This window comes from Dendropsophus ebraccatus, chromosome 8 (genome assembly GCF_027789765.1).
Source record: "Dendropsophus ebraccatus isolate aDenEbr1 chromosome 8, aDenEbr1.pat, whole genome shotgun sequence".
Taxonomy (NCBI): Eukaryota; Metazoa; Chordata; class Amphibia; order Anura; family Hylidae; genus Dendropsophus; species Dendropsophus ebraccatus.
This window is the reverse complement of record NC_091461.1, coordinates 46,886,983-46,911,214: the sequence shown is the minus strand read 5'-3', so window position 1 is coordinate 46,911,214 and position 24,232 is coordinate 46,886,983.

Below are 24,232 nucleotides of genomic sequence, written 5' to 3'. Positions count from 1 at the left end.
CAAAGAAGTCAATGGGTCCACAATCAGAAAACATTATATTTTATGTTTTGCAAAGAATTTATTCAACTTGAAATATTGTCCAAGTCTCCACACATGATTCATCAATGTGACTCCATAGCATAAGTAATCAGGATATAAAGTACATTCCTACAGGTCCACTAAGAATCCAGACATTTCTGTCCCAATGGACCCTCATTGGTGAGGTATACTAGGATGCGCAAGAAATGATAGGTAGTGTAGGGAAAAGGCATTAATGTTCTCTATTCTGTGTGGATAGAGAATAGAAACAAAACATAACAAAACCTAAAAAAAATGTGTTTTCTGATTTCATGTAATATTTAAAGGGTACCTATCATTTAAACAAACAAATCATAGCGACATGTCAAAAGTTTGTATCGGTCGAGGTTTGGGTAAAATAGCTAAAGCTAATAGCTAAAATAGCAGTCAGTGCATTTATAATGGAGCCCTATGGAACATCTGGTACAGCGACTGCTATTTTAGCTGTCAGACGAAGATGCAGAGCATGTGCTGCTGTCCGCATTAGCCCCTTAATTTTAGCGATAAGCGGGAGTTATCTGGGTAGGTAAAGTACATGTTAAATTATTTCCCCTCCTGGAGACAAACAATTCATTCCATACTTGTCAATACCTTATCAATCTCCTTCCTCTGCTGCTTTCTGCTTGACATAGAAAACTGTGTGTGAGCTGTTCTCCCCCCCCCCCCCCCTTCCCCCTTCTGAGACGGCTGATGTAAGCACAGCTCCATGGCCAGCTGTATCTGCACTCTGTAATGACAGGAGCATTAAAGTGTTACTGTCATTTGTTAAACCGTTTCAATATATATATCATAGAGAAATGTCAAAAGTCTTGATCGGTCTGGTTTTCAGTGTTCAGACCTGTACCAATCGGGAGAGCGACTGGGGAGAAGACTGTGCTGCAGTCTTCTCCCTGCTTACTCTCCCAATAAGTTTGTGTCAGAACACTTAGCCCTTGACCCATCAAAACTTTTGACATGTTTCTGTGACATGTCAAAAGTTTTTACAAACGATAGGTACACTTTAATCTGAGGTCAGTCTGTTGTAGACCTCACTTTGATTAACCCTCCAGGCATCACAGAGTACAGATACAGCTGGGCAGGGAGCTGTCTTTTCATGAGCTGCCTCGGATGGGAGGCAGGAGGAAGGGAGACAGAGTGACCAGCTCACATACAGTTTTCTATCTCTTAAGCACAAAGCAGCAGGCTCAGAACTGGGGGAAGGAAACTCATAGGGTTAAGGAACAAATTGTTAGTCTCCAGGACGGCTGATGATTCCATATGTATTTTACTTAACCATATAACCCCTTTAAGTCCTTGACCCACCACCTTTGCCTCATTACCAGTGGCATAGCAACCACGGTCGCAGCGGTCGCCGCCGCGACTGGGCCGCTACCCTGCGGGCCCCCCCTTGCCACCGCACAGCCCCCCTCCCATTCCCCCTTGTGACCGCAAGCAGTTTTGCTTGCAATCACAAGATGGAGGCTGGGACGGCCCCCGGCTGACGCTCCCGTCTTTGTCTGCTCCCGTCCCCGGCAGCACATATTTCAGTGATCTCTGTGCGCGCGGAGGAAGTACTTCCAGCCAGGGTGCGTCGATAATAAGCGCCCCGGTGCCAGAAGTAACATCCCCGGCGCGCACAGAGATCACTGATGTATGTGCTGCCGGGGATGGGAGCGGACAGAGCCTGGAGCTGCACGTCAGATGACAGATAGACCGGACTGCAGGAGGAGAGAGACACAGCGGGGGAGCGAGTTGTCAGGTGAGTTGTGTTGTTTTTTTGTTTTTTTTCACAGACATGGGGGACCATGGGGGATACATGGGGGGGCCATCTATAAGGGGGATACATAGGGGGGACCATCTATAAGGGGGATACAGGGGGGGGACCATCTATAAGGGGGATACAGGGGGGAGATACCATCTATAAGGGGGATACGGGGGGACCATCTATAAGGGGAATACAGGGGGGGACACTTTATAAGGGGGATACATGGGGGGGACATCTATAAGGGGGATACATGGGGGGACATCTATAAGGGGGATACAGGGGGGACCATCTAAAAGGGGGATACAGGGGGGACCATCGATAAGGGGGATACATGGGGGACCATCTATAAGGGGGATACAGGGGGGAACATCTATAAGGGGATACATGGGGGGACCATCTATAAGGTGGATACAGGGGGGGACCATCTATAAGGGGGATACAGGGGGGAGAGACCATCTATAAGGGAATACATGGGGGGGGACCATCTATAAAGGGGATACATGGGGGGGACCATCTATAAGGGGGATACGGGGGCCATCTATAAGGGGAATACAGGGGGGACCATCTATAAAGGGGATACATGGGGGGGACCATCTATAAGGGGGATACGGGGGCCATCTATAAGGGGAATACAGGGGGGGGACCATCTATAAGGGGGATTCATGGGGGGACATCTATAAGGGGGATACAGGGGGGGCCATCTATAAGGGGGATACAGGGGGGTCCATCTATAAGGGGGATACAGGGGGGACCATCTATAAGGGGGATACAGGGGGGAGAGACCATCTATAAGGGGGATACAGGGGGGGACCATCTATAAGGGGAATACAGGGGGGGAACCATCTATAAGGGGGATACAGGGGGCCATCTATAAGGCGGATACAGGGGGGAGAGACCATCTATAAGGGGGATACATGGGGGAGACCATCTGTAAGGGGGATACATGGGGGGGACCATCTATAGGGGGATACATGGGGGGGACCATCTATAAGGGGGATACAGGGGGGAGAGACCATCTATAAGGGGGATACAAGGGGGGGACCATCTATAAGGGGGATACATGGGGGGACCATCTATAAGGGGGATAACATGGGGGGCATCTATAAGGGAGATAACATGGGGGCCATCTATAGGGGGTGATAACATGGTGGGCCATCTATCTGGGTGACAACACAGGGGGGCATCTATAAGGGGACTACACGGGGGGTGTATGCAATAGAGCATGTACTATAGTGGACCACACAGAGCGGGCATATACTAGGGGGGGTCACATAGAGTCAGCCTACCCACTAAATGAGGGTGTAAAGGGGCCAAGATATGCAGTGTGTATAGAGATGAGGATGGTGCTGGAGTGAGGAGTCTAATATGTCTGTCTGGCAGATTCTGTGGATTCCTGGCTCTGAGAAGTTTTCATGACGGCCCAGGACAGATGGAGAAGAAGAAAAGGGAAGAACTCCGATCAGAGAAGACGTCCCCTGTGAGTCATTAAATATATCTGCACTGTGATGTATATGGAGTAGAGAACCTGTGTGTAGCTGCGTCCACCTCTATATGACTGGATAAGGTGATAGTGATCTGTGTACAGTGGATTATTCAGTAGCAGCAGTGACATTAGTCAGTATGTGGTGGTGTTATTTGTTACTTGTAATCTGGTACTGTGTTTTATTGGATTTAGTATACTGGATTTGGTCAGTAACAATATGGTGATGATAGTAGTGGTTGTGGTGTGATGGTTATATTTCCCCCTTGTGTACTGGTATTATTGGCAATATTGGTCTCAGTATTCAGGGTTTGGTAAGTGACAGTATGGCGGTAATATGTATGGTGACAATATTTTCTATATACTGGTATTATTGGTAATATCAGTCTTGAGATATATATATATATATATATATATATATATATATATATATATATACACAAATAGCATCGCTTGGCTGAGGAAGGGGGGGTCCAAGTTGACCTCTTGCACCAGGGCCCAGGAGACATTAGCTACGCCCCTGCTCACTATGTTAGTATTTGTGTGTGTGTGGAGACATATTCCTTTGATCAGTATTTTACTGCCTGCAATTATGAATTTGTAACAGTATAGTACACTTTAATTTCAATGGATCCTCCGTATGGACACATTCTGTATGGTTGCTGTCGCCACCAACAGAAGTTTATATATAAACAAAAGAGTACACATTTATTTATATTAAGTTATAAAATAAAAAAAAAGTTTACTCTGTGGAGTACCCCTCTAAACAGTTTTTTCCCTTGATAGACTTTTGCCACACATCCAAAAAGAGTCATGTTACTTTTCGTGAGCCAGAAATAGTAGAGCAGGCCATGCATGTGGGAAGACTGTAATATGTTCTGTAGGTACGTGATAAATGTTTTGGATTAGCCTTATAGGACTGACAATGTTTTCTCATTTATGGGTAAAATGACCATTATGAACAGTAACAAAAAAGTAATAGGGGTCTTGTCTACACAAAATGTCCAAACACACTTAGCTGATATTAACTGCTTGGAGGTCACAATGTTACTGTGATGTTTCTTCTCCAAAGAGAAGTTTTAATAAACCATCTAACATTAACCCTACAGTCACAAATCACACAATAGCTGCTACTTTATCTCATACTTCATCTACATTTTCCTACATGTCATGATGCTTTTTTTTCAGATCTTGTAACACAATTAGACAAAGGCAACCTAGGTGATGACCAGTTGCCTTACTGGAAGCTAGGGTGGCTTTAAATGGGCCCAGCCAGCAGAAAAAAAAACCATTTGATATGTCATAGAGACATATCAAAAGTTTTTATCAGGAGAACATGAAGGGAGAATTGCACGCTTATTGCATTCTCTTCCTTCTCTGTGTCATGTGACTGAGATGCCTGCTTAATGTAATTCTATGGGGCCATCCTGCTCACAAAGCGAGGACCACTTGGGAGCGTACTGTAGCTCTCTCCCTGCTGATTAGTTGGGGTGTAAACACTCAGACCCCAACCAATAAAAACTCTTGGCAGGTCTCTGTGATATGGAGTGAAGAAGGTCCAACAGCATCCATAGAGCGGATTCACAGGTTTATTTACATAATCCAGTACAGTAAATGCAAAGTTTTGACCCTACATAAGTCTTTGTCATCTTTGACAAGCTAGAGCCCGTCACACTTTTAGTTCAGTGTGCCGGGCTCTGGTGAAGAATGAAGACGTCTGTGGTGAGTATTTACACTCCCCCATTCCTCCCCAGCACTGCTTCCATCTGAGCAAGGAAGCGGGGCACTTAACCCCCTTTGTTGCTGGGATGGGTAATGTGTAAGATCAATCTGGCCCCCATGAAGTGAGATGCAGTACATCCTCACTTAACTTTCAAGAAGAACTCTGAGCTTTCTGATTAACCTGTTCATGTGCTGAGGTTACTAAAGAGACTATGATAATATGTTCTGAGACTGCTAATGTGCCCTTCCAATCCCCCACTAACTGTTATAATGAGGTTAATTTACAGTAACACTATACTGGAAATAGTTTCAGGAGTTTAAAGGGGTATTAGACTAAGAAATCTATAAAAATAAGAGAAAACTAATTTTCCTTCCCCAATGCCATCTACGTACTGTTGTGATGACTTATGGTCCTTGCCACAAACAGTTGCTTTCTGGCTCCTGTGACATGTAGTACCTTCATATACTGCCTGCTCAGCCAATCACTGACTGAGATGGGTCACAGCTGCCACCAGTAATTGTCATGTGGGGTTTAAGAGCTCCCTGTACTGGGTGGGAGCGCAAGTGGAGGAGGGGCATGGTCTGCATAGCGGGGTCTACAGCACTGTACTCTGACCCAGGAAGTCTCCCTCACCTTCCAAATCATAGCAGATCTACTTCAGGCTGGGGTTTACATCAGGGGACAGGACTGTGGGGGGGAGGGGGTAATCTCTTCATAGCTGTAACCCCTCTCTGCCTGGACAGAGAGTACTGCTATACTGTGCCCACATCTACCCTGCTCATTCCTTTATGCTCCCTGCAGTCTCTGTCAGCCCTTGTGTTTCCCATCCTCTCTATTACTGTACAGTAACTTATAATATCGCATATTCTGCTGTTTCTGAATGTTTGTTTCATTTGTTTTACATGTTATTCAGAATAATAAATTATTATTTTTAGATTGTAGAACCAATTGTCTACATTTCTATGATTTCTTATAGGAAAAATTGCTTTGGTTTAAGAGTGGATTTGGATTACAAGCACGGTCCCGGAACAAATTATGCTCGTTATCCAAGGCACCACTGTATATATATTTATAGAGACATTAGGATATGCCTATGATGTGGATGCATGTAATACAGCATTCTACAGCATTCGTCTTGGTTATTTGTTTGTAAATATTTCTTGTATGAATACACTGGGATAACAATAATCTAGTTTTTCTCTGTAGCTTCTCTATAACTGAAGCTGGTTTTAGTTTTTAAGCGTTTGTCTTTTTTTAGCCTTTTAAGGTTTTCAGTGCTGAGAGAAGTAGCTAGATTAATTTATTACCATGTATCATCTGACAAGTCCCATGTCTTGTGCCAAAACTCTTCATTGAAGAATATAAACAGTGGAGCTTCTGAAGTGACCTGTACAGTTTTCAATCCTTCATGTTCAAATTAGAATTTGTTTTCACTCTTTAGAATGGAAAGGATTACATTTTTAACAAAAGCTTCCTTACCATAGCCACTCAGATTCCTTATCCTTACCATGAAGGATTTTTTTTACTTACCACAATACAGGTGTGGCAGCTTAGAAGAAGTGCAGATGGAAGGATGCCTGTGGAGATGCTAAGGTTTTTCGAACACCTTCAGGATCACTATGAGGGATTCTTGCAGTCCTTGAGCTGGCACGGTGAAAGGGAGGTTGCACTTACCTGAGGGTAGTATCTGTAGATCCCCTAGGGCACTCCCTGTGGCCGATGGTGTTTGGGGTTCCCTTGGTGGTTGTGTACTGTAGATTCCCCATGCTAACCTCCTCCTTATTATGTCACAGGACTACTGTGAAGAGCTGGGTAGCAGCAGGTACAGACCTCCAGAAATGCTGTGTTATGCCTGGGGTGGTAACAGGCTGGCATTATTAGGCTTAGGAAGACCAATGTAAATGGCTCTTCCCATCCTGGTAAGGGCAGACTGTCACTACTTGTTTGTGGCTGGTTATGGATAATAGAGGGGCACCTATTTTTCTTTCATAAATAAAAATCAATTTAAAGGAAAAGCGTCAGTAGCATTGGCTTGCTGTTCTGTAGTAATAGTAAGCTTCTGGAATGTGAGTGGGTCTAGCCTTGGGAGTCTATTGACAGTAAAATAGAGTTCCATAAAGCATCCCTAGCTTACTATCCCTATTGTATATCCCACTCTAATAGTGTAGGTCATCATGGAAAAGGTCTGACATAAGTGGAATTATCATAATGAGGTATACTCAGTCCGAGTGCCTTGGGTATCGCAAACCGTAAATATGGCCTGATCACACCATAGCAGAAAATGCTACCAATATGTGCACAAGACCCTAGGGCAGCTGAACAAGCTAACATGGTGATCTTGTCTACCATCCCTATCCTGCAGATTCACCTTACCACATTAGTTTCCCTGATGTTAAAGCTCCTTAGAGCCCCCCCTTCACTGTAAGATTACTGGAGTGGACTGCATCTCAATGTATTAAAAGTGATTTTGGAATTGTGATGATAAGCTGTATGTCTGGTATCAGGGAGCTCACTAGGTATCTTATTCTCTATATAAGCACAGTGGCGTAGCCACCGTGGTCGCGGGGGTCGCCGCCGCGACCGGGCCCGCCACAAGGGGGGCCCGCTGGGCCCCCCGATCAATCACTCTTGTGACCGCAAGCATTGTTTTGCTTGCGGTCACAAGAGTCGGGCTCCGTCTTACCCCCGGCAGCGCGCGCATCCCAGAACTCCCTGCGCGCCTTGGGCCCTGACTTCGGGTTCCGGCGCGCAGGGAGTTCTGGGATGCGCGCGCTGCCGGGGATAAGACGCGACACCCCCGGCAGCCGCGCAGCAGTCGGGGACAGACCAGGAGGAGTGAGAATCAACGTGGGAGCGCGATGTCAGGTGAGTTAAGTTCTGTTTTTTTCATGTTTTTTTTATCAGCCTGTACGGGTGGGGGGAAAGGAGGGGGGCATCTATGAGGGTGGGGGGAAAGGAGGGGGCCATCTATGAGGGTGGGGGGAAAGGAGGGGGCCATCTATGAGGGTGGGGGGAAAGGAGGGGGCCATCTATGAGGGTGGGGGGAAAGGAGGGGGCCATCTATGAGGGTGGGGGGAAGGAGGGGGCCATCTATGAGGGTGGGGGGAAAGGAGGGGGGCATCTATGATGGTGGGGGGAAAGGAGGGGGGCATCTATGATGGTGGGGGGAAAGGAGGGGGCCATCTATGAGGGTGGGGGGAAAGGAGGGGGGCATCTATGAGGGTGGGGGGAAAGGAGGGGGGCATCTATGAGGGTGGGGGGAAAGAGGGGGCCATCTATGAGGGTGGGGGGAAAGGAGGGGGGCATCTATGAGGGTGGGGGGAAGAGGGGGCCATTTATGAGGGTGGGGGGAAAGAGGGGGGCCATCTATGAGGGTGGGGGGAAGGAGGGGGCCATCTATGAGGGTGGGGGGAAGGAGGGGGCCATCTATGAGGGTGGGGGGAAGGAGGGGCCATCTATGAGGGTGGGGGGAAAGAGGGGCCATCTATGAGGGTGGGGGGAAAGAGGGGGGCATCTATGAGGGTGGGGGGGGGAAGGGGACCATCTATAAGGGAGGGAGGAAGGGGACCATCTATAAGGGAGGGAGGAAGGGGACCATCTATAAGGGAGGGGGGAAAGGGGACCATCTATAAGGGAGGGGGGGAAGGGGACCATCTATAAGGGAGGGGGGGAAGGGGACCATCTATAAGGGAGGGAGGAAGGGGACCATCTATAAAGGGGGGGAAAGGGGACCATCTATAAGGGAGGGGGGGAAGGGGACCATCTATAAGGGAGGGGGGAAGGGGACCATCTATAAGGGAGGGGGGGGAAGGGGACCATCTATAAGGGAGGGGGGGAAGGGGACCATCTATAAGGGAGGGGGGGAAGGGGACCATCTATAAGGGAGGGGGGGGGGAAGGGGACCATCTATAAGGGAGGGGGGGGGGTGAAGGGGACCATCTATAAGGGAGGGGGGGGGGAAGGGGACCATCTATAAGGGAGGGGGGGGGGGAAGGGGACCATCTATAAGGGAGGGGGGGGGGGAAGGGGACCATCTATAAGGGAGGGGGGGGGAAGGGGACCATCTATAAGGGAGGGTGGGGGGAGAGGGGGCCATCTATAAGGGAGGGTGGGGGGAGAGGGGACCATCCATAAGGGAGGGTGAGGAGAGGGGGGCCATCTATAAGGGAGGGGGTATAGGGGGCCATCTATAAGGGAGGGGGTAGAGGGGGCCATCTATAAGGGAGGGGGTAGAGGGGGCCATCTATAAGGGAGGGGGGCAACATAGGGGGAGAGGGAATACACAGAGGGGGGCATATATTATTAGGAGGTCACATAGAGTCAGGGCTACCCACTAAATGAGGGTGTAAAGGGGACAGTACAGATGTGCAGTACAGAGAGATGGAGATGGTGTCAGAGTGAGGAGACTAATATGTCTGTCTGGCAGATTCTGTGGATTCGTGGCTTGGAGAAGTTCTCATAACGGCCCAGGACGGATGGAGAAGATGATGAAAAGGAAAGAACTCCGATCAGAAAAGACGTCTCCTGTGAGTCACCTGATATAACTGCACAGTAATGTATATGGTGTATAGAGCCTGTGTAGAGCTGGGGCCACCTCTATATGACTGGATGAGGTGATTTAGTATACTGGATTTGGTCAGTAACAATATGGTGGTGATGGTTGTGGTGTGGCGGTAATGTTTCCTCCCTATATACTGGTATTACTGGTAATATTGGTCTCAGTATACAGGATTTGGTCGGTAACAGTATGGCGGTAATAGGTAATATCTGTCTTGGTGTGTGTGTGTGTGTGTATATATATATATATATATATATATATATATATATATATATATATATACATACAGTGGTACCTTGGTTTAAGAGTAACTTCGTTTAAGAGCGTTTTGGTTTAAGAGCTCACAGTTTTTCAAAATTGTGACTTGGTTTAAGAACATTGCTTTGGTTTAAGAACTTCCTGTATCGGGTGGGAGCGCGAGTGGAGAAGGGGCATGGCCTGCATAGCGGGGTCTACAGCACTGTACTCTAAACACCTTCCAAATCATAGCAGATCCCCTTCAGGCTGGGGCTTACATCAGGGGACAGGACTGTGGGGGGAATCTCTCCATAGCTGTAACCCCTCTCTCCCCGGACAGAGAGCGCTGCATGTATGTGCCCACATCTGCCCTGCTCATTCCTTCCTGCTCCCTGCAGTCTCTGTCAGCCCTTGTGTTTCCCATCCTCTCCATTACTGTACAGTACAGAATAATAAATATATTTGGGGTGCGGAACCAATTGTCTGCATTTACATGATTTCTTATAGGAAAATTTGCTTTGGTTTAAGAGTGTATTTGGATTACAAGCACGGTCCTGGAACGAATTATGCTCATAATCCAAGGCACCACTGTGTGTGTATATATATATATATATATATATATATATATATATATATATATATATATATATACACAAACACACACAACAATAGCATCACTTGGTCGTGAAAGGAGGGGGGGGGGGGGCCCAAGTTGGCCTCTCGCACCAGGGCCCAGGAGACATTAGCTACGCCCCTGTATAAGCAGTAAGAGTCCTTCCAGGCTTGAGTTATGTTCTCAATAAAAAGAGAGAAGCTCTTTAAAGGGGTTCAGTTCTTCTTTATGGGCAGCAAATGAGTTGGGATGCAACTACTAATATGCCATCAATTTGGATTTTGGCTTCCTATACCAATGCTATAAGTTACAGGAGACAGCACCGCAGACATAGGAGAGCACATCCCATTCTGGGGCTTCTTTACATGAACGCTTTTTCTGCTTGCTTGCCAGCTGCTTGTTCCTTCCTAAATGATTTCTAATGATTGCTGAGTAGGTGATCATTAGAAATCATTATGTGTGACAGTACATCACACTTGCATTCAGTTACCTTCATTTTTCAGAAATACTTTATATATTACTGTGAACACCTAGTAACCATGTGATGTCATGTCCCTCAGCAATCAGCCCCTATATGTTTTTAGCAGTATAGGGTTAGGTGCACTAATATTATATTGTGATTCATTTTGGAATAGGAAAATCTGTATTAAATTTGCACATCATATATTTGCCCATATATCATCCATATGGCTAATACTGTAATCTGCTGTTCTGCAATCCAGTGTATTGCTTTGCCACTTCTGTGGTGCTGATAGAGTGCCAAAAAAATACAGTGGTGCCTTGGATTACGAGCGTAATTTGTTCCGGGACCGCGCTTGTAATCCAAATCCACTCTTAAACCAAAGCAAATTTTCTCATAAGAAATCACTGAAAAGCAGACAATTGGTTCCACACCCCAAAAATAATGATTCTGAATAACATGTAGAACAGATGAAACAAACAATGAGAAGCAGCTGAATATGTGACATTATAAGTTACTGTACAGTATAGCAATCAGCATGTGGAGTATAATGTATAGTAAGTGCATAAACCTGAAAAACAGCAGCAGCTTGTAAATACAGGATGGAACTGCATAATACATAATTCCCATAATGCAGTAACATAGTACAACAGGCTAGAATAGAGAAGCAGGGATGCTGTCAGAGGTCTGTGTGGTCACATGACTGCAATGAGTGTATAGCTGAGAGTAAGTGCAGGCACATTATAGCAGCAGTGTGTATAGCTGAGTGTAAGTGCAGGCACATTATAGCAGCAGTGTGTATAGCTAAGTGTGAGTGCAGGCACATTATAGCAGCAGTGTGTATAGCTGAGAGTAAGTGCAGGCACATTATAGCAGCAGTGTGTATAGCTAAGTGTAAGTGTAGGCACATTATAGCAGCAGTGTGTATAGCTAAGTGTGAGTGCAGGTACATTATAGCAGCTGTGTGTATAGCTGAGAGTAAGTGCAGGCACATTATAGCAGCAGTGTGTATAGCTGAGTGTAAGTGCAGGCACATTAAAGCAGCAGTGTGTATAGCTAAGTGTGAGTGCAGGCACATTATAGCAGCAGTGTGTATAGCTGAGAGTAAGTGCAGGCACATTATAGCAGCAGTGTGTATAGCTGAGAGTAAGTGCAGGCACATTATAGCAGCAGTGTGTATAGCTGAGTGTAAGTGCAGGCACATTATAGCAGGAATGGAGAGGATAGGAAACACAAGAGCTGACAAAGACTGCAGGGAGCATAAAGGAATGAGCAGGACAGATGTGGGCACATAAATACATAACTCTCTGTCCGGGGAGAGAGGGGTTACAGCTATGAAGAGATTGCCTCCACAGTCCTGTCCCCTAATGAAAACCCCAGCCTAAAGTGGATCTGGTATGATTTAGGTGAGGGAGACTTCGTGGGTCAGAGTACAGTGCTGTAGACCCAGCTATGCAGGCTATGCCCCTTCCCTACTTCCGCTTCCACCCAGCACAGGGAGCTCTTAAACCAAAGCAATGCGCCTTAACCAAGTTACAACTTTGAAAAACTGTGAGCTCTTCTTGCAAAACGCTCTCAATCCAAGTTACTCTTGAACCAAAGTACTACTGTACTTTGAGGAGCAGGGTCTCCTGTCTCTCTCATGTACACTAAGCAGTAAGGCTTACATTGCCTGGATGCTCAGTTGACATTCTTAGAACGGTAGCAAAGCACCTGGCCCAGCACATGTGTCAGCCCACCCAAAGGTATGTTACCAGTGCTCTGAACAGATGTTAATGGAGCTCAATATGCATCACCAGTCAGTACCTCCAGGAGTCCAAGCTCCTGTATGAATCCACATTGGTCATTGAATCTAAACTGAATCTGATGTCCAATGCAAGCAAATCTTTGGCCCACTCATCTCTGTTGCTGGCAGACAAAGTCAACCCTTCCCTTTTATTGCAAACAATTAATTTACGGGAGGCACAAGGGCTGTGCAAACCCTAACAAATATGCAATCATTTTGAAGTTGTTCTTCCACAACTATTGATAGAACTCGATCAATGGCACCAAAATAGGTTTGATAAATGTCAGCTCATGTCTGACACCTAGTGATCATAGTTGATATAGACTTGGAAAACTGACATTTCATGAATAATAATTCCTTAAGAGGTACAATAGGCATGCTGATGTACTTTGGAACTGTAGTAACAAAACTTTTTCTGACCAATTGTGGACATGTTACATACCCCTATGTTACTAATTTGATATATCCTTGGGAGACCAGCTTTTTTTATACTTTTACTATATGAATAGAAGGCCAAATTGTGACCACCCCTCTAAAATAATATAATAATTCAGTGGAGATGTTTGTTTACTGCGAGCTTAAGGTATAAAGTGCATTTGGATTGGAGAAATATGTACTCTACTATTGTATTTTCTATTGTGCTGTGTGTACTTTTTAAAGGAGAATTGTGTCCAAAATGAAAAGTCCGTTATAGGCAGCGCGGTGTAGGATCATAATAAAGAATATATACTTAACAGTCCTTGTGCCCCTGCATTGCTGCATCACAGCTCACACCCCCCACCAGCCTGCTCCTGCAATGTCACAACCAAGTCAGGAATGCCTGCTCAGCCAGTCAGTGACTGGGAAGGGACACCGTTGCCGTCACTTACTGGCTGAGGTTGTGACAACACCGCAACCCAGGAGAAACTGGAGCCCCGCAGCAGTCAGTGAGCTTGTGTATGGGGCTGCGGGGGCATGGGGAGGGCCGGGCCGGTTTTAGACAAAATGTGGCCCTGGGCAAAACTAAAGTGGGGCCCCAAAAATACATATGTACATCCAGCAGGTATTGTGCATAGTGTGCAGCAGCATATCCCCAGGCGCAAATTTTTATGCAAAAAATTGCACGTTAAATTAAGTTTGCCTGCATTATGCAATTTTCACTCAACAGGCGAAAGAAATAACAAAATTTGCTCATTCCTGTGCAATTAAGTGAGTGCATGCAACTTAATAATACAATGACCCATTGCTCCCCCCACCCACCCACATGTATATATGCAGGCCCGGATTGGTAATCTGGCAAAGCGGGCACATGCCCGCTGGGCTGCCAGTATTACCAATCCGGGGGCCGCCGTTCCTGGCCCCCATGTGCGCCGGCCCTCAGCAGTGGCTGCAAGAATAGCGCAGCCGGTCGCTGCGCTATTCATTCAGCCTCTGCAGAGAGCCGGCGCCCTGGCCCTTTAACTGTGAGCGTTCAAGATGAACGCTCACAGCTTGCAGCGGCCGCACTCTGCCTCTGACTGACAGAGCCAGGGAGCCATTGGCTCCCGGCCCTGCCAGTCACTCCTGTGGCCGGCCAGTCTTCCTAGCTGGAAGGTGTCAGGGCCGGCCCGGGGCTGCAGACGTGCCGCGCGCAGGCACGTCTGCAGGCACCTCTAACAGGACCCCAGCGGCTGACATCACTTCCCTGACGCGCCGCTGAGGACCTGTGAGAAGAGACGCCGCCGACGCGCTGCAGCAGGGAGAAGAGGCTGCAGACTAAAGATCCGGGACCGGAAGGAAGAAGCTGCCGGGAGCGAGGTGACAGGTGAGAATGTGTGGGTTTTTTTTTTAACCCCTTAACATGTGGTCATGGTGGGGGGGGGGGCACAAGGGGGGGGGGTATTCTATATTGGGGGGGATGCACAGGGGGGGGCTATTCTATATTGGGGGGAGGCACAGGGGGGCTATTCTATATTGGGGGGAGGCACAGGGGGAGGCTATTCTATATTGGGGGGAGGCACAGGGGGGGACTATTCTATATTGGGGGGAGGCACAGGGGGAGGCTATTCTATATTGGGGGGAGGCACAGGGGGGACTATTCTATATTGGGGGGAGGCACAGGGGGAGGCTATTCTATATTGGGGGAGGCACAGAGGGAGGCTATTCTATATTGGGGGGATGCACAGGGTGGGCTTTTCTATATTGGGGGAGAGGCACAGGGGGGGGCTATTCTATATTGGGGGGGGATGCACAGGGGGGGCTATTCTATATTGGGGGGAGGCACAGGGGGGACTATTCTATATTGGGGGGAGGCACAGGGGGAGGCTATTCTATATGGGAGGATGCACAGGGGAGGCTATTCTATATTGGGGGGATGCACGGGGGGGCTATTCTATATGGGAGGATGCACAGGGGAGGCTATTCTATATTGGGGGGATGCACGGGGGGGGGCTATTCTATATGGGAGGATGCACAGGGGAGGCTATTCTATATTGGGGGGATGCAGGGGGGGGCTATTCTATATTGGGGGGATGCACGGGGGGGCTATTCTATATTGGGGATGCACAGGGGAGGCTATTCTATATTGGGGGGATGCGGGGGAGGATATTCTATATTGGGGGGGATGCACAGGGGAGGCTATTCTATATTGGGGGATGCACAGGGGGGCTACTCTATATTGGGGGATGCACAGGGTGGCTACTCTATATTGGGGGATGCACGGGGGGGGCTATTCTATATGGGGGATGCACGGGGGGCTATTCTATATGGGGGATGCATGGGGGGGCTATTCTATATGGGGGGATGCAGGGGGGGCTATTCTATATGGGAGGATGCACAGGGGGGCTATTCTATATGGGGGGATGCTCAGGGGGCTATTCTATATGGGGGGATGTTCAGGGGGGCTAATCTATATTGGGGGATGCAGGGGGGCTATTCTATATTGGGGGATACACGGGGGGGCTATTCTATATGGGGGGATGTACAGCAGGGGGGCTATTCTATATGGAGAGATGTGCAGCGGGGGAGGGGAGGCTATTATATATGGAGGGATGTATAGATGAGGATGTATAGAGGAAGATGTTGCTGGAGCATGAAGCCTAAAATGTCTGTCTGACAGATCCCGTGGAGAGGAGTCCTGGCCAGAGAAGCCTTCATGATGGCCGGAGCCAGATGGAGAAGAAAAGGAAAAGTGGACGTCTCTTCATGCAGAGAAGACGCCTACTGTGAGTGACAGGATGTAACTGCACTATAATCACCTGTAAGGTCTGCAGAACCTTTACACAGCTGGGATCTACATCTGTATCAGGGTGTCAAATTCAGGCCCTCCAGGTGTTGCAAAACTACAATTCCCATCATGCTTTAGCTGTCCAGTCATGATGGGATCTGTAGTTTTGTAACAGCTGGAGGGCCGGAGTGTGACACCTGTGTTCTCTGGTCACTGCTTTGGGAGAATATTGGTCTTTATATAGCGGCTGTTATTTGGTGGATAGTGGTATCCAGTCCCCGTATGCTGAGGAGGTAGTGGGCATGGTGTGATGGTATAGTGGTATTATCCAGTCACCGTATGCTGAGAGTAGTGGGCATGGTGTGATGGTATAGTGGTATTATCCAGTCACCGTATGCTGAGAGTAGTGGGCATGGTGTGATGGTATAGTGGTATTATCCAGTCACCGTATGCTGAGAGTAGTGGGCATGGTGTGATGGTATTACTCGTCCTGTGTATTCTGGTATTATTGGTAATATTAGTGTTGTACATAGTGGATTGTATTCAGTCACAGTGTAGCGGTATTAGTCACTATGTGGTGATAATGGCCGTGCTCATGGTGTGGTGATATTATTTGTTACTTATATACTGGTAGTATAGGAAATATTGGTGGGTTTGCTTAGTGACAGTATGGCAGTAACGTGTACAGTATGGTGATAATATTTGCTTACTGGTGTTATTAACTATGAGAGTATCATGCACAGAAAGTTCTAGATAGATAGGAGATAGATAGATAGATAGATAGATAGATAGATAGATAGATAGATAGATGGGCAATAGATAGATAGATAGATAGATAGATAGATAGATAGATAGATAGATAGGAAATAGATAGGAGATAGATAGGAGATAGATAGATAGATAGATAGATAGATAGATAGATAGATAGATAGATAGATAGATAGGAAATAGGAGATAGATAGATAGATAGATAGATAGATAGATAGATAGGAAATAGGAGATAGATAGATAGATAGATAGATAGATAGATAGATAGATAGATAGATAGATAGGAGATAGATAGGAGATAGATAGATAGATAGATAGATAGATAGATAGATAGATAGATAGGAGATAGATAGGAGATAGATAGATAGATAGATAGATAGATAGATAGATAGATAGATAGATAGATAGATAGATAGATATCCAGTAGGAAATATCTATCTACCAGCTTATTATGTAGCTTTGATTACACATGAGATCACAACCAGCAGACACATTTTAATAATTAAAACCTTACTACTTATACCGCCATTATATGGAGACATAGTCAGGATAAAAGGATTAAAAAAAATATAGTAACTTTTGTCCAAAAACAGCACCACCCCTGTCTTCAGGTTGTGTGAGGTATTACAACTTGGCTCCATTCACTTCAATGGAACTGAGCTGCAATACCTCACTCAAACTGAGGTATGGCACTGTTTCTGGAAGAAAGTGGCCATGTTTTTCTCCTTTAAAGGGAATCTGTGATGTCCATACCAGGTCTAGGGCTGTAGATCTCAGCAGACAGGTGTGAGGGAGATATCACTGACAGGACCTTTAATCCAGTGTAAACTTTTATAATTGTCCTTTTCATTACCAACTAAAGTTTCACAACAGCAGCCGCAGCAGCAGCACCCTATACGTCCATCAGTCAGAGCAGGAAGGGGCGGGGCAGAAGGTGCTGCTGTTGCTCCACATCTGTGACACTTCAGCTGGTAATGGAAAGAATGATTATAAAGGTTTACAATGGACTAAAGGTCAGGTCCCTGACCTGTACGCTGGGATCTACAGCTGTGTACCTGGTATAGACCCCACAGGTTCCCTTTAAGGGCACGTTCATACCTAATCCAATGCAGATTTGATGCTTCTGATTTAATCAGTTGAAATGAATGCATAAATATGCCGCATCAAATCCACAGCAGATTATGTTATAGCATTATTTTTAGGTGCTGATGGTGGGTTTCACATGTTTAAAGGGAACTAATAAGCCCGTTTGAGCGGATATGACTTTTATTCCCCGGCTCGTGACTAGATACAAGCGGGGAAGTAGTCATGGTGGTCGGCTCCCCGCTCGTATCTAGTCACTGCACTCTGCCTGTCAGCGCGCTCAGAGGGGATGATTGACAGGCAGAGAGGTCCGTTACTGGCCTCTCTGCCTGTCAATCATCCCGCCGAGCGCGCTGACAGGCAGAGCGCAGTGACTAGATACAAGCGGGGAGCCGACCACCATGACTACTTCCCCGCTTGTATCTAGTCACAAGCCGGGGAATAAAAGTCATTTTCTCCGTTATAAAGCACCTGCTGCGGCCGTGGTCGTTACTTGTCGCTGCCGCTCCAGGTGCTTTATACAATGCTCCAGGGAACTGATCGGTTGATTGTTTCCCTTTAAGGGAGTAGTGGGGGACATGGCTAAATGAAGCAGAATTGATATACCATGATATGGTATGTGGGCTGCTGGGGTTTGATTGCCAGGGCTGATTTTAAGTCCCAGTCCGGCCCTGTATATATGGATAGATAAGCTACAAGATGACAGAGCAGGCACTACGGCTTCCTGGGCTCCGTGAACACAGCGTACTGTGTGCAAGGTACTCGCTCACGTGTTGCTCATTGAGACAGCAGTAGGTCCAGCAATCATATTAATATCCAGTAGAAATACAGCGGCACTCACCGGTATCAGTGAAATCGATGCTTTATTCAGGGCCGGTTTTAGACTAAATGTGGCCCTGGGCAAAGTTGAAGGTGGGGCCCCATATGCTGAAATATTGTAGCAACAATTTAAGGTCCCCATACATTTTACACTTTTGTTGCTGGTACCTGTTGTTCCTGGTGGGTTCGGCCATCAGTGTAAGGTGTATGGGGCTCTCTGGACAGTCTGACAGATGATATCAGTGGACATAGGGGGTCGAGCTTGATGGAAAATCAACGCCCAACCTCTTTGTTCTCAGAGAGATAAGCCGCCATCAGATCTGTATGGCTATGGCTTTCCCCTCTCATAGAGAACACAAGAACACTCAGATGTGGCAAATTTCTGTGTATGGGGAGGACTGGACGGATTGGGAGAGATAATTGTCAGCTGAAGGATTGTTCAGCCAGCAGTTATTGGAAGTGTACGGCCACTTTTAAGGCCGTATTACACTGCCTGATATTCCGCAGAAGTGAGCGCCAATCTGGTAGAATGGAGCTCGCTTAGAGAGCCTACTACATGGCTCTTTTATGATGTCTTTTACATGTCGGGACTGCCGCTACATGCCAGGACTGCCGCTACATGCCAGGACTGCCCCTACATGCCAGGACTGCCCCTACATGTCAGGACTGCCGCTACATGTCAGGACTGCCACTACATGTCGGGACTGCCGCTACATGCCGGGACTGCTGCTACATTCTGGGACTGCCGCTACATGTCAGGACTGCCGCTACATGTCAGGACTGCCCCTACATTCTGGGACTGCCGCTACATGGCGGGACTGCTGCTACATGGCGGGACTGCCGCTACATGGCGGGACTGCCGCTACATGCCGGGACTGCCGCTACATGTCGGGACTGCCGCTACATGTCAGGACTGCCGCTACAAGTCAGGACTGCCGCTAGTGGTGTAAACACAAGAACTATTTATATGAATTGCTTTAAAAAAAAAAAAAAAAAAATCACTATAATCAGGACCAAATATTACCTCCATACCGTTTATTAAGAAAATACACTATATATAGGTCAATATTACCACCATAAAGTGACCGCCCCATAATGACTCTATATATACAGACCAATATTACCGCCATAAAGTGACCGCCCCATAATGACTCTATATACACTATATACAGACCAATATTACCACCATAGAGTGACCACCGCATAATGACTCTATATACAGACCAATATTACCGCCATAAAGTGACCGCCCCATAATGACTCTATATATACACTATATACAGACCAATATTACCACCATAGAGTGACCACCGCATAATGACTCTATATACAGACCAATATTACCGCCATAAAGTGACCGCCCCATAATGACTCTATATATACACTATATACAGACCAATATTACCGCCATAAAGTGACCGCCCCATAATGACTCTATATATACACTATATACAGACCAATATTACCGCCATACAGTGACCACCGCATGACTCTATATATGGACCAATATTACCGCTATAGACTGACCACTGTATAATGAATGACTCTATATACACTGTATACAGACCAATATTATGTGGCTGTCAGTCTATGGCTGTACTATTGGTCTGTATATAGTGTATATATAGAGTCATTATGTGACAGTCAATCTATGGCAGTAATGACTCTATATATACGCTATATACAGACCAATATTACTGCCATAGACTGACCACCACATAATAACTCTATATACATACTATATACAGACCAATATTACTGCCATAGACTGACCACTGTATAATGACACTATATACAGACCAATATTACCGCCATAGGCTGACCACCACTTAATAACTCTATATACACACTATATACAGACCAATATTAACGCCATAGATTGACCACTGCATAATGACTCTGTATCCAGACCAATATTATGTGGCGATCACTCTATGGCGGTAATATTGGTCTGTATATAGTGTGTATAGAGTGATTATGTGGTGGTCATCCTATGGTGGTAATATTGGTCTGTATATAGTGTGTATAGAGTGATTATGTGGTGGTCACTGTATGGCGGTAATATTGGTCTCTATATAGAGTGATTATGTGGTGGTCACTGTATGGCGGTAATATTGGTCTCTATATAGTGTCATTATGTGATAGTCAATCTATGGCAGTAATGACTATATATACACTATATACAGACCAATATTAATGCCAAAGAGTGACCACTGCATAATGACACTATATACAGGCCAATATTACCGCCATACAGTGACCACCACCTAAGGACTGAATACCACCTTATTTTTTTCTCAATAAAATACACTGTACTGCCTTATATACATAGGAGCTGCAGCCAATCAGCGGCCTCAGTGGTCACCTGCAGCAATTACATAGGACTGATGAGGCCGGAGAATGGCTGCAGCTCCTATATACAGTACATTCACCTCAATACTTGGAGTCAGCAGTGCTAATACACACACACACTTATATATACACACACACACTAACACATCCATGAAAACACATACAGATCCAAACCATCCAGTCCACACACTACACACATGACATGTAACACACACTGCATTCATCCATTATACACATAGCATTCATACACACACTACATGTACAGTATACTTACCCCCTCTAGCATGCTGGGTGTAGTGGTGAATCCCCCTCATGCTCCTTGCAGCAGCAGCAGGCTGTCATCCTCGCAGCCCTCTCCTCCATCGTCCCGACAGCTCCACACCAGAGCAGGAAGTCACGTGCAGTAAGAGGAGTTGGAGGGAGGGGGAGCAGACACCAGCCCAGCGCAGCAGCCAGGGATCATTCCCAGACGCTGCAGGACGCTGTCTGTGCTCTCCTCTCCACTGGAACTGCGGGAGGGGGCCCCTGGGGGATGGGGGCCCTGGGCATTTGCCCTGCTTGCCCCCCCCCTAACGCCGGCCCTGGCTTTATTACTGGAAGAGATATACAACAATAGCAGGTGCGTTCCACAGAAAGGAGGTGTGGAGCGCTATTGTTGTATATCTCTTCCTGTAATAAAGCATCGATTTCACTGACACCGGTGAGTGCCGCTGTATTTCTACTGGATATTATTACATATATGGATAGACTGACAGATAGGAGATAGATAGATAGATAGATAGATAGATAGATAGATAGATAGATAGATAGATAGATAATGCAGGCTCGGACTGGCCTACAGGGGAATCCCCCGGTGGGCCCTACCTCTTGGTGGGCCCGTGGCAGGAGGTGAGCCTCCCTCTCTGACTCTTTCTACCAAAAAAATAAAAACAATTTCTATGCTATAGAAGCACAGACAAATATATGTAAGGTACCATGTGTCTTCTTGACCTAACAGCATCTAACAGTGTCAGCAGTTTGGAACGCGAATTACAGCTGACAGAAGTCTCGTAACAAATGATAGTCAGGCAGTGGAGTATGGGAAGATAATAAAAACTATACTCACCAGTCCCTGTGCCCCTGGACCGCGCTCTCTCCCACAGCTGCTGGAAGTTTTTCAGTCATTTCGTGTATGTCACGGCCCCAGTTCAAAGTCACATACTCGCCTGATGGATTGCCTGCTCAGCCAGTCAATAACTGCTGCTGTGTCCATCCCCAGTCAGTGATTGGCTGAGCGGGCATATTAAGGAAGAGCTTCGGGGGCACAGGGATGGGAAAGTATACTTTCTTTGTTATGTTCCTGCACCCCCCTGCCTACCTGAGATTTGTTTCATAGGACTTCTCCTTTCAAGAAACTTAAGTGGCGGGTTATGCTGTTCGCATAGACTGACTGAAGAGTTACTAGTAGTGAGCCAGCATCGCTGGTCACATACACAGCTCTGTGCAAGGTCACTATAGTAATGTGAAAGGTTTGGTGCTTATTATATCTGGTGTGAGGTATGGTGGGCCCCAAGAATCAAATTCCCAGGTGGGCCCAAGGTGGTGCTCCCCCTAAAATCCATAGGATGGGGATGTCAAGCTAAGAAAAAAATCTTTCAAATCAACTGGTGTCACAAAGTTATATAGATTTTTAATTTATTTCTACTAAAAACGCTCAAGCCTTCCAGTACTTATCAGCTGCTGTATGTCCTGCAGGAAGTGGAGTATTCTTTTCAGTCTGGCACATTGCTCTCTGCTTCCACCTTTGTCCATGCCAGGAAGTTACTTTGGACAGTTACTTACTTTGGCAGCAGATATTAATGTGTCAGACTGGAAAGAATAACCACTTCCTGCTGAACATACAGCAGCTAATAGGTACTGGAAGACTGGGGATTTGTTTGATAGAAGTAAAGTACAAATTTCTGGCACCAGTTTATTTGAAATCATTTTTTTGCTGGAGTACCCCTTTAATACTGTGGGCTATTTTACTTTTAAACAACTTGACAGCCCCTTTTGTACAGTCAGTGCAGTTTCTCCATTGATCAACTAATCGGGTGATCACCGATTTCCTATGACAGCCTGGGGAATGTAGTAATACTCTTTGGCTGCCCTTTCCACATACAACGAAATCAGATTGTCAGCTGTCTCATTCATGTTAACAAATCCGCCGTATATAACTGTATACCAGTGGTTGTCTAAACTGTGTATAGAAATGTCTGTGAACCACAAGTGTCCCTCCAAAAAGTTGGGAGGTATGGAGGAAGGGCTGACTGCAAAGCATTATGGGGAAGCTTGATGTCATGTGTTTTCAGTCATCATCATCATCATCATAAGATTTTACAGCAATGGAGACAAAACACAATCTGATTCGCCTATAGCAACCAATCACAACTCACCTTTCATATATTAACAAGCTCTTATAAAATTGAAGCTGAGCTTTGATTGGTTGCTATGGGCAGATTAGACTGTCTAAATTGTGCATGGCAACCAATCACAGTTCAGCTTTTATTTTACCAGAGTAATTTGAGAAATGAAAGCTGAGCTGTGATTGGTTACTATGGGCCACATCAAACCATATTATTTATTATTCTTAGTGTGGCCTTACCATAGGCTGTTTGCTTGGTCACAAGTGTGTTTAGTGACCTCAGCAGTAAAGCACATCGCCAGTCATTAATGGGTTAATGCTTCAGATGTGTTTACCTGCAGTAACCATGGCAACCATGCACTATGATGACAAGCGCTTATGTCATAAAGAAGGTTCCATAAAGCCATGCACCGCGCCCTAATCAGTGCCATCTTGGATGCGCCAGAGGACCTTGAGCTTGACTAATTTACTGCCCCCTACCCTTGATGAAATTTGGAGGTTCTAGCAGGGGACCTGGATCTGTGAAGGAGAAGAGATACAGCCGCCTAGCCATCAATAAGGTGACAGATATTGCAGCCTCATCTCTCTCACATCCAGTTTATTATACTTATAGTATGGTATTACCCTCTAAGCCCAGGGGAGGGGCAGCTCTCCAGCCATGGCTCCCTCGAGGTTTCCCCCACAGGGGTTTTTTCCTCGCCTGAGTGCTGGAGGGTGACTCTTTGTGAGTCGGGGGTCTGCCATTTTCAGTGTCATGTAATTTTAAATAAAATTGGGACCCTTTGACACCTGATTACAATGTGTTGTGTCTTTATTTTGCGTTCTTTGGTTTACCTTGGGGGAGTTGGGAGTCCATCACATATTGCAGAGTCATAAAGCTGGACATCTGCCTGCTACACAGATCTATCACCTGCACAATGCGCAAAAGTAGTATAGAGCGGTGGCTGGAGGAACTCCTGCATGTATGTGCAAATCCCTGGATTAA